The sequence below is a fragment of the Bos indicus genome, chromosome 11, assembly GCF_029378745.1.
Source record: "Bos indicus isolate NIAB-ARS_2022 breed Sahiwal x Tharparkar chromosome 11, NIAB-ARS_B.indTharparkar_mat_pri_1.0, whole genome shotgun sequence".
NCBI lineage: Eukaryota > Metazoa > Chordata > Mammalia > Artiodactyla > Bovidae > Bos > Bos indicus.
In genome coordinates this window covers 20,873,805-20,883,525 of record NC_091770.1, presented here as the reverse complement: position 1 = coordinate 20,883,525, position 9,721 = coordinate 20,873,805, and the positions used below count along the sequence as shown (strand labels likewise).

The 9,721-nt window shown below is 40.5% G+C and overlaps 1 non-coding gene across 1 annotated transcript; it reads right to left on the bottom strand.

Annotated features, from left to right (window-relative positions):
* Positions 1-2,674: 2,674 nt before the first annotated feature.
* On the bottom strand, positions 2,675-2,778 carry LOC139186050 (U6 spliceosomal RNA). Its single transcript, XR_011569618.1, has one exon. It is a non-coding gene; the product is annotated as a U6 spliceosomal RNA (small nuclear RNA).
* Positions 2,779-9,721: the final 6,943 nt, after the last annotated feature.

The following is a 9,721-nucleotide window of genomic DNA, read 5'->3' as shown; positions in this document are numbered from 1 at the left end:
ATGAAGTCTCTGGGGTTGCAGAGAGTCGGAGACGACTGAAGTGACTTAGCAGCATGACCAATTATTTTTTTCAAGTGTATTACTAACTGGAGTGTATTCTGTTCTCTGCAGCCTAACTTTGACTGATAAAATCTGCTCAATTTGTTTTTAGGACCAAGCATTTTTCATTGATTTAGCAAATATTTATTGAACGCCTTCTCTGAAACAAGTGTTGAGACATATTTTTCAGATGTGTCAAACAATAGTTTTAGATCACACATATGTTTTTATATGTTGTTTTAAAAATTATATTTCCAGCAAAGTAGGTCCATCTAAATAGAACAGAAAAATTAAAAGTTCCACTTCCAATCTAATCACCACAGATAGTTCATTTGTCCTCATTGGTATAATGAAAAGATTATGGGAATTTACAGACAAAAGATTAGACTTTCTGAACTTCATCTGACAAATGGAGGCAGTAAGGACCTGTCCTACCTCATAAGGTTTCCATGAGAATCAAATGATGCCAAGTATGTGAAACTGCTTTATACACAGTAAAGTGCTACACAGTGCTGGTTATTTATAATTAGTTATAATAATTTTATCCTACAAAGTTTTCAACATTGGATGCTTATGATAGCACCTTTAAAGAAAACTTTTTTTGTTTGCCTAATTCTCAATTCAGTACAAATCCTGATTTTCATATAAAGGTATTCTGAAAGATAAATCATAGAGTGACTACTCATTTTGGGAGAGGAATTTTCTACTTTTGAAAAATATCCACAAGAGGAAACCTTTTACTAAATATGCCTCTCTCACATTTAATAAAATTGTTGCTTTACATATTTAAATAATACACATCTTGGTACATTCAGTGCACACAATAAGCTAATTATTTAGTTGTTTGAAAAACAATTATATCTTACAAATGATCTCATTTCAAATATGGGTGAGGAGCACACCAAATTATAAATCAGTCTTTAAGACACCTGCATAGTCAAGTTCACATGCTTTATGTTTTTTTTTTTCATGAGTTATGTGAAAGAGAAGCTTGATTTAGATCAAGAAATGTCTAGTTAGTGCCTCCTACATACCAGGTAACGTTTTAGGTTTTAAAGACACAAAGATGAAAAAGACACAGTCATCTTCTATGTTATACTTCAGTCCAGTATTATCCAAAGCTGCAGCCAATTGTACTTGTGGCCATTGATCATTTAAGTATGGCTGGTATGACTCAGAAACTGAACTTTACATTTTATCTATTTAAATTAAATAGCCGTTTGTCACTAGTGACCACTGTATTGGACAGCACAGGTCTAGGCCAAACCCAACAGCTGACCTGTGGTTCTTGAGGATGTGGTGCTGGGAGGATGAAGTATGGGCAAGATCCCTTTCTTTTGTCTTAAAATAAAGGTGGTTTATTAATTTTCTGGTCTTATAGGTGGCAGTGGGGAAAGTGATGCAACGGTTTGGAAGAATAAACAGCAACAAGAGAAGTAGTTATACAATTCTGTTTAAAATCTGTTCTTTTGATTAAAATGTCCCCTAACATGTGACTGCAGCCATGAAATTAAAAGACGCTTACTCCTTGGAAAAAAAGCTATGACAAACCTAGATGGCATATTATAAAGCAGAAACATCACTTTGGTGACAAAGGTCTGTATAGTCAAAGCTATGGTTTTTCCAGTAGTCATGTTTGGATGTAAGAGCTGGACATTAAAGAAGGCTTAGTGCCGAAGAACTGATGCTTTTGAATTGTGGTGCTGGAGAAGACTCCTGAGAGTCCCTTGGCCAGCAAGGAGATCAAACCAGTCGATTCTAAAAGAAATCAACCCTGAATATTCACTGGAAGTGCTGATGCTGAAGCTCCAATACTTTGGCCACCTGATGTAAAGAGCTGATACACTGGAAAAGATTCTGATGCTGGGCAAGATTGACGGCAGGAGGAGAAGGGGGCAACAGAGGATGAGATGGTTGGGTGGCATCACTGACTCAATGGACATGACTTTGAGCAAATTCCAGGAGATAGTGAAGGACAGGAAAGCCTGGCGTGCTGCAGTCTATCACGGTCACATAAGAGTCAGACACTACTTAGCGACTGAACAATGTTTAGAATGAAAGACGTTGCCAGGCCAAGAAAGCTAGACAGCAAAGGTCAAAACACTGAGGTCTAAAAAGTCTAGGGACATCCCTGGTGGTCACATGCTTAAGACTTTGAGCTACCATTGCAGGGTGCATGGATTCAATCCCTGGTTGGGGAACTAAAGTCCCACGTGCCACACGGGGAGGTCAAAAACAATTAAACAAACAAACAAACCCTAGTTTATGTGTTATTGTTAGCATTCCTTGTCATTTTACATTGGCCATCAAAGATCAGAAAAGGATGAGGTTAATAGCAAATTCCTTATGAAAAACTTCCTTGATGGGGTGGGGTGGGCCATATCCAAGATAATTTTTCACTCAAATTTAAAAAGAACCGAGAGCTCATATTTAACAAAAAGGTATTGCATGCTACGGATCACTAATTATTGGGGTGATCTGTAGCACTTAATACCATTTTGTTAAATGTTAACAGCTACTGGTTAAATTTTTAAAAATTCATTTAAATTGAAGAATAATTGCTTTACCATATTGTGTGGTTTTCTGCCATACATCAACATGAATCAGTCATAGGTATACATATGTCCACTCTCTCAAAAATATGGAATGCTTCATGAATTTGCATGTTGTCCTTGCATAGGGCTCTTAATCTTCTCTGTATGGTTCCAATTTTAGTGTATGTGCTGCCGAAGTGAGCACCTGGTTAATTTTGCTTTACCTCTATTTTCATATGCAAGATGAATTTATTTTGATAAATTCTATTTATTCTAAACAGTGAACAGATGTTATGATTTTACTCTATTTATTACAGTTATTTTAAAAGATATCTAAACACTATCAATTCACATGAGTCAGACAGGAAGGTAAAAATAATGTCAATATTGTTGCTAAGACTAGGGGTAAGTGGCTATAACTGATAACAAGAATATGACCTGTCACTGGTCGTATACCACATATCCTTCTAGGGTCAATGTATTCATTTTGCAGATTTGTCCCAAATTACTGGATTTTTTTTTTTTTAAGAGACCAAACACAGTGGCAGCTCCAGCCCAAAGCAGATGTGCCGGGTGAGAGCATCTGAAATAGAATACCATTGTGGTTACACTTGACTGCACAGTTAGGTAATAGTGCTTTGATGCACTTCCTGCAGGGTGCATACTCTTGGAACGGTGGCTTCTTTTTCACCAAAACTAACCAAATGTGGACTGAATTAAAGGGGTTGCTGCTGCTGCTGCTGCTGCTAAGTCGCTTCAGTCGTGTCCAACTCTGTGCGACCCCATAGATGGCAGCCCACCAGGCTCCCCCGTCCCTGGGATTCTCCAGGCAAGAACAATGGAGTGGGTTGCTATTTCCTTCTCCAGAATTAAAGGGGTTAGTTTTGGTAATAGCACCATAGTGCTCATTCTTGGTGATCTTTTACAAGGAAAATAGTATCACAAACAGTATACTCTGGATTTGACAAACTTTCATAGGAACTATTAATAATTGAAATATCTCTGAATGGACTTTGTTTGAAGCTGGATTTCATGTTAACGTGAAAGTGAAAGTCGCTCAGTTGTGTCTGACTCTTTGCGACCCCATGGACTATACAGTCCACGGAATTCTCCACGCCAGAATACTGGAGTGGGTAGCTCTTCCCTTCTCCAGGGGATCTTCCTGACCCAGGAATTGAACTGGGGTCCCCTGCATTGCAGGCAGATTCTTTACTAGCTGAGCTACCAGAGAATCCCTTCATGTTAAATATGTCTTATTTAAAACACATCCCTAGGGTTCCAATCCTTTGGAAATATTGTTCACAGGTAAGATGAAGGCTTTGATTTTTGCAGAAGCTAAGGCAGGAAACAAAACTTTGTGTATTCAGCAAAACAGCAATATTGGAAATTGAGTTTGGGCATAAAATCTTATCATTTGCATCTCTAGCTGTTCAAAATGATGCATCCATCAGAAAATGGTGAGACTTTATGATTTCTGGGCCTTGTCTATAGAAATTACATTTTAAAATGAACACTAAAACAGTATATTTGTAATTTCCTACAGACGCTAATTGAATTTCCTTATACCAGTGAAAAAAGTGATAATCTATTTATGCCTTCCCAGAATTAGAGGTATAAGCCCTGTTAGAAATTAGTGACTGAATATCATAATAAGTGACTCTAAATTTGATCTGTATGTCTTTGGCAGTAAATAACACTTAAATAATCATTCTTCTTGATGAAAAGTACTGGCTCTGGAATCAGATTCTTGGGTTCCAGTCCTGGCTTTCCAGTTTACTAACTGTGGCTCTAGGGCAGGTCTCTTAACTTCTCCTAGACTTTCTTTAAATGTACCATGGCCACAGTAATAATAATGCCTGTGTTAGGGGGTTTCTGTCAGAATTTACTGACATGACCCTTGTAGTGGTTAGCACAGTATACAGCACGTTATTTAAGTGGCTGCTGTTATTATATGTATGTTAGATGTGCTTTGTGGGGCTTCCCTGGTGACTCAGATGGTAAAGAATCTGCCCGCAATGCTGGAGACCCAGGTTTGATCCTTGGGTCAGGAAAATCCCCTGGAGAAACGAATGGCAACCCACTCCAGTGGGTTTTTGCCCAGAGAATTTCATGGACAGAGGAGCCTGGAGGGCTACAGGCCATGAGGCCACAAAGAGTTAGATACGACTGAGTAATGCTTTAGATGTGCCTTGTAGTCTCTCCTGGGTATGTGCCTTGTTTCCTCAACTTAACTGCAAGCTTTGAGAAGACAAAAACCAGCTCATATAGTTTTCTAGTCTCTTCATCATCCAGCAAAATATCTTATAAATTATATTATACAGGTCAGCAATGAGATTTAAAACTAAAAGGCAATTTGGGGCTAAAGAACCTTGACTATCAGTTTCCTGAGACTGTCCGTGAATCTGTCTCCCACTCTAGGATAACCCTGTAGTTCCCTGTGAGTTGTGTCAATGGGAATTCATGGCTGCTGCCTACACCAATCACCAACAGTCAATCCAATCAAGCAATTTGTCAAAGGCCTGAGGCTGTATGCACAAAGTAGTGCAAAAGAAATTGCAGTTGAGTTAAATAACTGATTATTTGCATGAATTACAAACTGTTTCTGAGTTTTAAAGGCATTTCTGGCTAACCGGGAAGTGTGTAATTTCTTTATCTCACCTAAGTTAAATTATGCAGAATATAATTTATGCCTTCCTTCTTTAGCTCTTCTCATGTTTTAGTGACAGGCTAATTAGCATTTTCTGTATCTAAGAACTTACTGTCGCTGAACAACTTATCTGCAATAAGCTCAAAGGTCACTCACAGTGACCTTAAAAACCTACTTCTTTTAAACATGCCTCCTGAATTTTACTTCTCAATCTTTTTAAAAATATTTATTTGGCTGCACCAGATCTTAGTTGTAGCACATGGGATCTTCAATCTTCGTTGTTCATATGTGGGATCTTACAGTTGTGGCATGTGGAATCTAGTTCCCTGACCAGATAGCGAACCCAGGACCCCTACATTGGGAGCGCTGAACCTCAGTCATTGGACCATCAGGGAAATCCCTACCTCTTAAGTCATTTAAATTAACAGTTTGATTTGAGCTGTCCAAAGAAAGAATTAAGTTTAATTCTAGTACATATTGACTGTAACCTACTATAAGTTAAGTAAACCCTGAGTATAATAGCAACGTTCAGCAAGGCTGGGTTTCCTTACCAACTGAGGGGTGTGAGAACTGCATTTTAACCTGGTATAATCCATAGGTGGATTTCCCGGTGGCTCAGACGCTAAAACGTCTACCTACAATGCAGAAGATGCGGGTTCAATCCCTGAGTCAGGAAGATCTCCTGGAGAAGGAAATGGCAACCCACTCCAGTATTCTTGCCTGGAAAATCCCCTGGATGGAGGAACCTGGTAGGCTACAGTCCATGGGGTCCAATCACAGAAAACTAACCAATCTAATCACATGGACTGCAGCCTTGTCTACCTCAATGAAACTATGAGCCATGTCATGTAGGGCCACCCAAGATGGATGGGTCATGGTGGAGAGTTCTGACAAAATGTGGTCCACTGGAGAAGGGAATGGCAAACCACTTCAGTATTCCTGCCTTGAGAACCCCATGAACAGTATGAAAAGGCACAAAGATAGGACACTGAAAGGTGAACTCCCCAGGTCAGTAGGTGCCCAATATGCTACTGGAGATCAGTGGAGAAATAACTTCAGAAAGAACGAAGACACGGACCCAAAGCAAAAACAACACCCAGTTGTGGATGTGACTGGTGATAGAGGCAAGGTAAGGTCCGATGCTGTAAAGAGCAATATTGCATAGGAACCTGGAATGTTAGGTCCATGAATCAAGGCAAATTGAAAGTGATCAAACAGGAGATGGCAAGAGTGAATGTCGACATTTTAGGAATAAGCAAACTAAAATGGACTGAAACGGGTGAATGTAACTCAGATGACCATTATATCTACTAATGTGGGCAAGAATCCCTTAGAAGAAATGGAGTAGCCATCACAGTCAACAAAAGAGTCCAAAACGCAGTACTTGGATGCAGTCTCAAAAACGACAGAATGATCTCTGTTTGTCTCCAAGGCAAACCATTCAATATCACAGTAATCCAAGTCTATGCTCCGACCAGTAATGCTGAAGAAGCTGAAGTTGAACGGTTCTATGAAGACCTACAAGACCTTCTAGAATTAACACCCCAAAAGATGTCCTTTTCATTATAGGGGACTGGAATGCAAAAGTAGGAAGTCAAGAAACATTTGGAGTAACAGGCAAATTTGGCCTTGGAGTACAAAATGAAGCAGGGCAAAGGCTCATAGAAATCTGCCAAGAGAACGCACTGGTCATAGCAAACACCCTCAATACAAGAGAAGACTCTACACATAGACATCACCAGATGGTCAACACCGAAATCAGATTGATTATATTCTTTGCATCCAAAGATGGAGAAGCTCTATACAGTCAGCAAAAACAAGACTGGGAGCTGACTGTGGCTCAGATCACGAACTCCTTATTGCCAAATTCAAACTTAAATTGAAGAAAAGTAGTGAAAGCCACTAGACCATTCAGGTATGACCTAAATCAAATCCCTTACGATAATACAGTGGAAGTGAGAAATAGATTTAAGGGACTAGATCTGATAGAGTGCCTGATGAACTATGGATGGAGATTCGTGACATTGTACAGGAGACAGGAAGCAAGACCATCCCCAAGAAAAAGACATGCAAAAAAGCAAAATGGCTGTCTGAGGAGGCCTTACAAATAGCTGTAAAAAGAAGAGAAGCCCAAACCAAAGGAGAAAAGGAAAGATATATTCATTTGAATGCAGAGTTCCGAAGAATAGCAAGGAGAGATAAGAAAGCCTTCCTCAGCAATCAATGCAAAGAAATAGAGGAAAACAATAGAACAGGAAAGACTAGAGATCTCTTCAAGAAAATTAGAGCTACCAAGGGAACATTTCATGCAAAGATGGGCTCGATAACGGACAGAAATGGTATGGACCTAACAGAAGCAGAAGATATTAAGAAGAGGCGGCAAGAATACACAGAAGAACTGTACAAAAAAGATTTTCATGACCCAGATAATCACAGTGGTGTGATCACTCACCCAGAGCCAGACATCCTGGAATGTGAAGTCAAGGGGGCCTTAGGAAGCATCACTACAAACAAAGCTAGAGGAGGTGATGGAATTTGAGCTGAGCTATTTCAAATCTTAAAAGATGATGCTGTGAAAGTGCTGCACTCAATATGCCAGAAAATTTGGAAAACTCAGCAGTGGCCGCAGGACTGGAAAAAGTCAGTTTTCATTCCAATCCCAAAGAAAGGCAATGCCAAAGAATGCTCAAACTACTACACAATTGCACTCATCTCACACACTAGCAAAGTAATGCTCAAAATTCTCCAAGCTGATTAAAAGACGCTTACTCCTTGGAAGGAAAGTTATGACCAACCTAGACAGCATATTCAAAAACAGAGACATTACTTTGCCAACAAATGTCCGTCTAGTCAAGGCTATGGTTTTTTCAGTAGTCATGTATGGATATGAGAGTTGGACTGTGAAGAAAGCTGAGTGCCGAAGAATTGATGCTTTTGAACTGTGGTGTTGGAGAAGACACTTGAGAGTTCCTTGGACTGCAAGGAGATCCAACCAGTCCATTCTAAAGGAGATCGGTCCTGGGTGTTCTTTGGAAGTAATGATGCTAAAGCTGAAACTCCAGTACTTTGGCCACATCATGTGAAGAGTTGACTCATTGGAAAAGACCCTGATGCTGGGAGGGATTGGGGGCAGGAGGAAAAGGGGACGACAGAGGATGAGATGGCTGGATGGCATCACCGACTCAATAGACATGAGTTTGAGTGAACTCCCGGAGATGGCGATCGACAGGGAGGCCTGGCGTGCTGCAATTCATGGGGTTGCAAAGAGTCAGACACGACTGAGTGACTGAAGTGAACTAACTGAACTGAGGCTTCAACAATACGTGAACCGTGAACTTCCAGATGTTCAAGCTGGTTTTAGAAAAGGCAAACAAACCAGAGATCAAATTGCCAACATCTGCTGGATCATTAAAAAAGCAAGAGAGTTCCAGAAAAACATCTATTTCTGCTTTAGTGACTATGCCAAAGCCTTTGACTGTGTGGATCACAATCAACTGTGGGAAATTCTGAAAGAGATGGAAATACCAGACCACCTGACCTGCCTCCTGAGAAATCTGTATGCAGGCCACGAAGCAACAGTTAGAACTGGACATGGAACAACAGACTGGTTCCAAATAGGAAAGGAGTACGTCAAGGCTGTATATTGTCACCCTGCTTATTTAACTTACATGCAGAGTACATCATGAGAAACACTGGGCTGGATGAAGCACAAGCTGGAATCAAGATTGCTGGGAGAAATATCAATAACCTCAGATATGCAACGGAGAAGGCAATGGCACCCCACTCCAGTACTCTTGCCTGGAAAATCCCATGGACAGCAGAGCCTGGTAGGCTGCAGTCCATGGGGTTGCTAAGAGTCAGACACGGCTGATCGACTTCACTTTCACTTTCATGCACTGGAGAAGGAAAAGGCAACCCGCTCCAGTGTTCTTGCTTGGAGAATCCCAGAGATGGGGGAGCCTGGTTGGCTTCCATCCATGGGGTCGCACAGAGTCAGACAGAACTGAAGCAACTTAGCAGCAGCAGCAGATATGCAGATGACACCACCCTTACGGCAGAAAGTGAAGAGCTAAAGAGCCTCTTGATGAAAGTGAAAGAGGAGAGTGAAGAAGCTGGCTTAAAACTCAACATTCAGAAAACAAAGATCATGGCATCCAGTCCTATCATTTCATGGCAAATAGATGGAGAAACAGTAGGCTCCAAAATCACTAGAGATGGTGACTGCACCCATGAAATAAAAAGACGCTTACTCCTTGCAAGTAAAGTTATGACCAATCTAGACAGCATATTAAAAAGCAGAGACATTACTTTGCCAACAAAGGTCTGTCTAGTTAAGGCTATGGTTTTTCCAGTGGTCATGTATGGATGCGAGAGTTGGACTGTAAAGAAAGCTGACCACCGAAGAATTGAAGCTTTTGGAGAAGACTCTTGAGAGTCCCTTGGACTGCAAGGAGATCCAACCAGTCCATCCTAAAGGAAATCAGTCCTGCGTACTCATTGG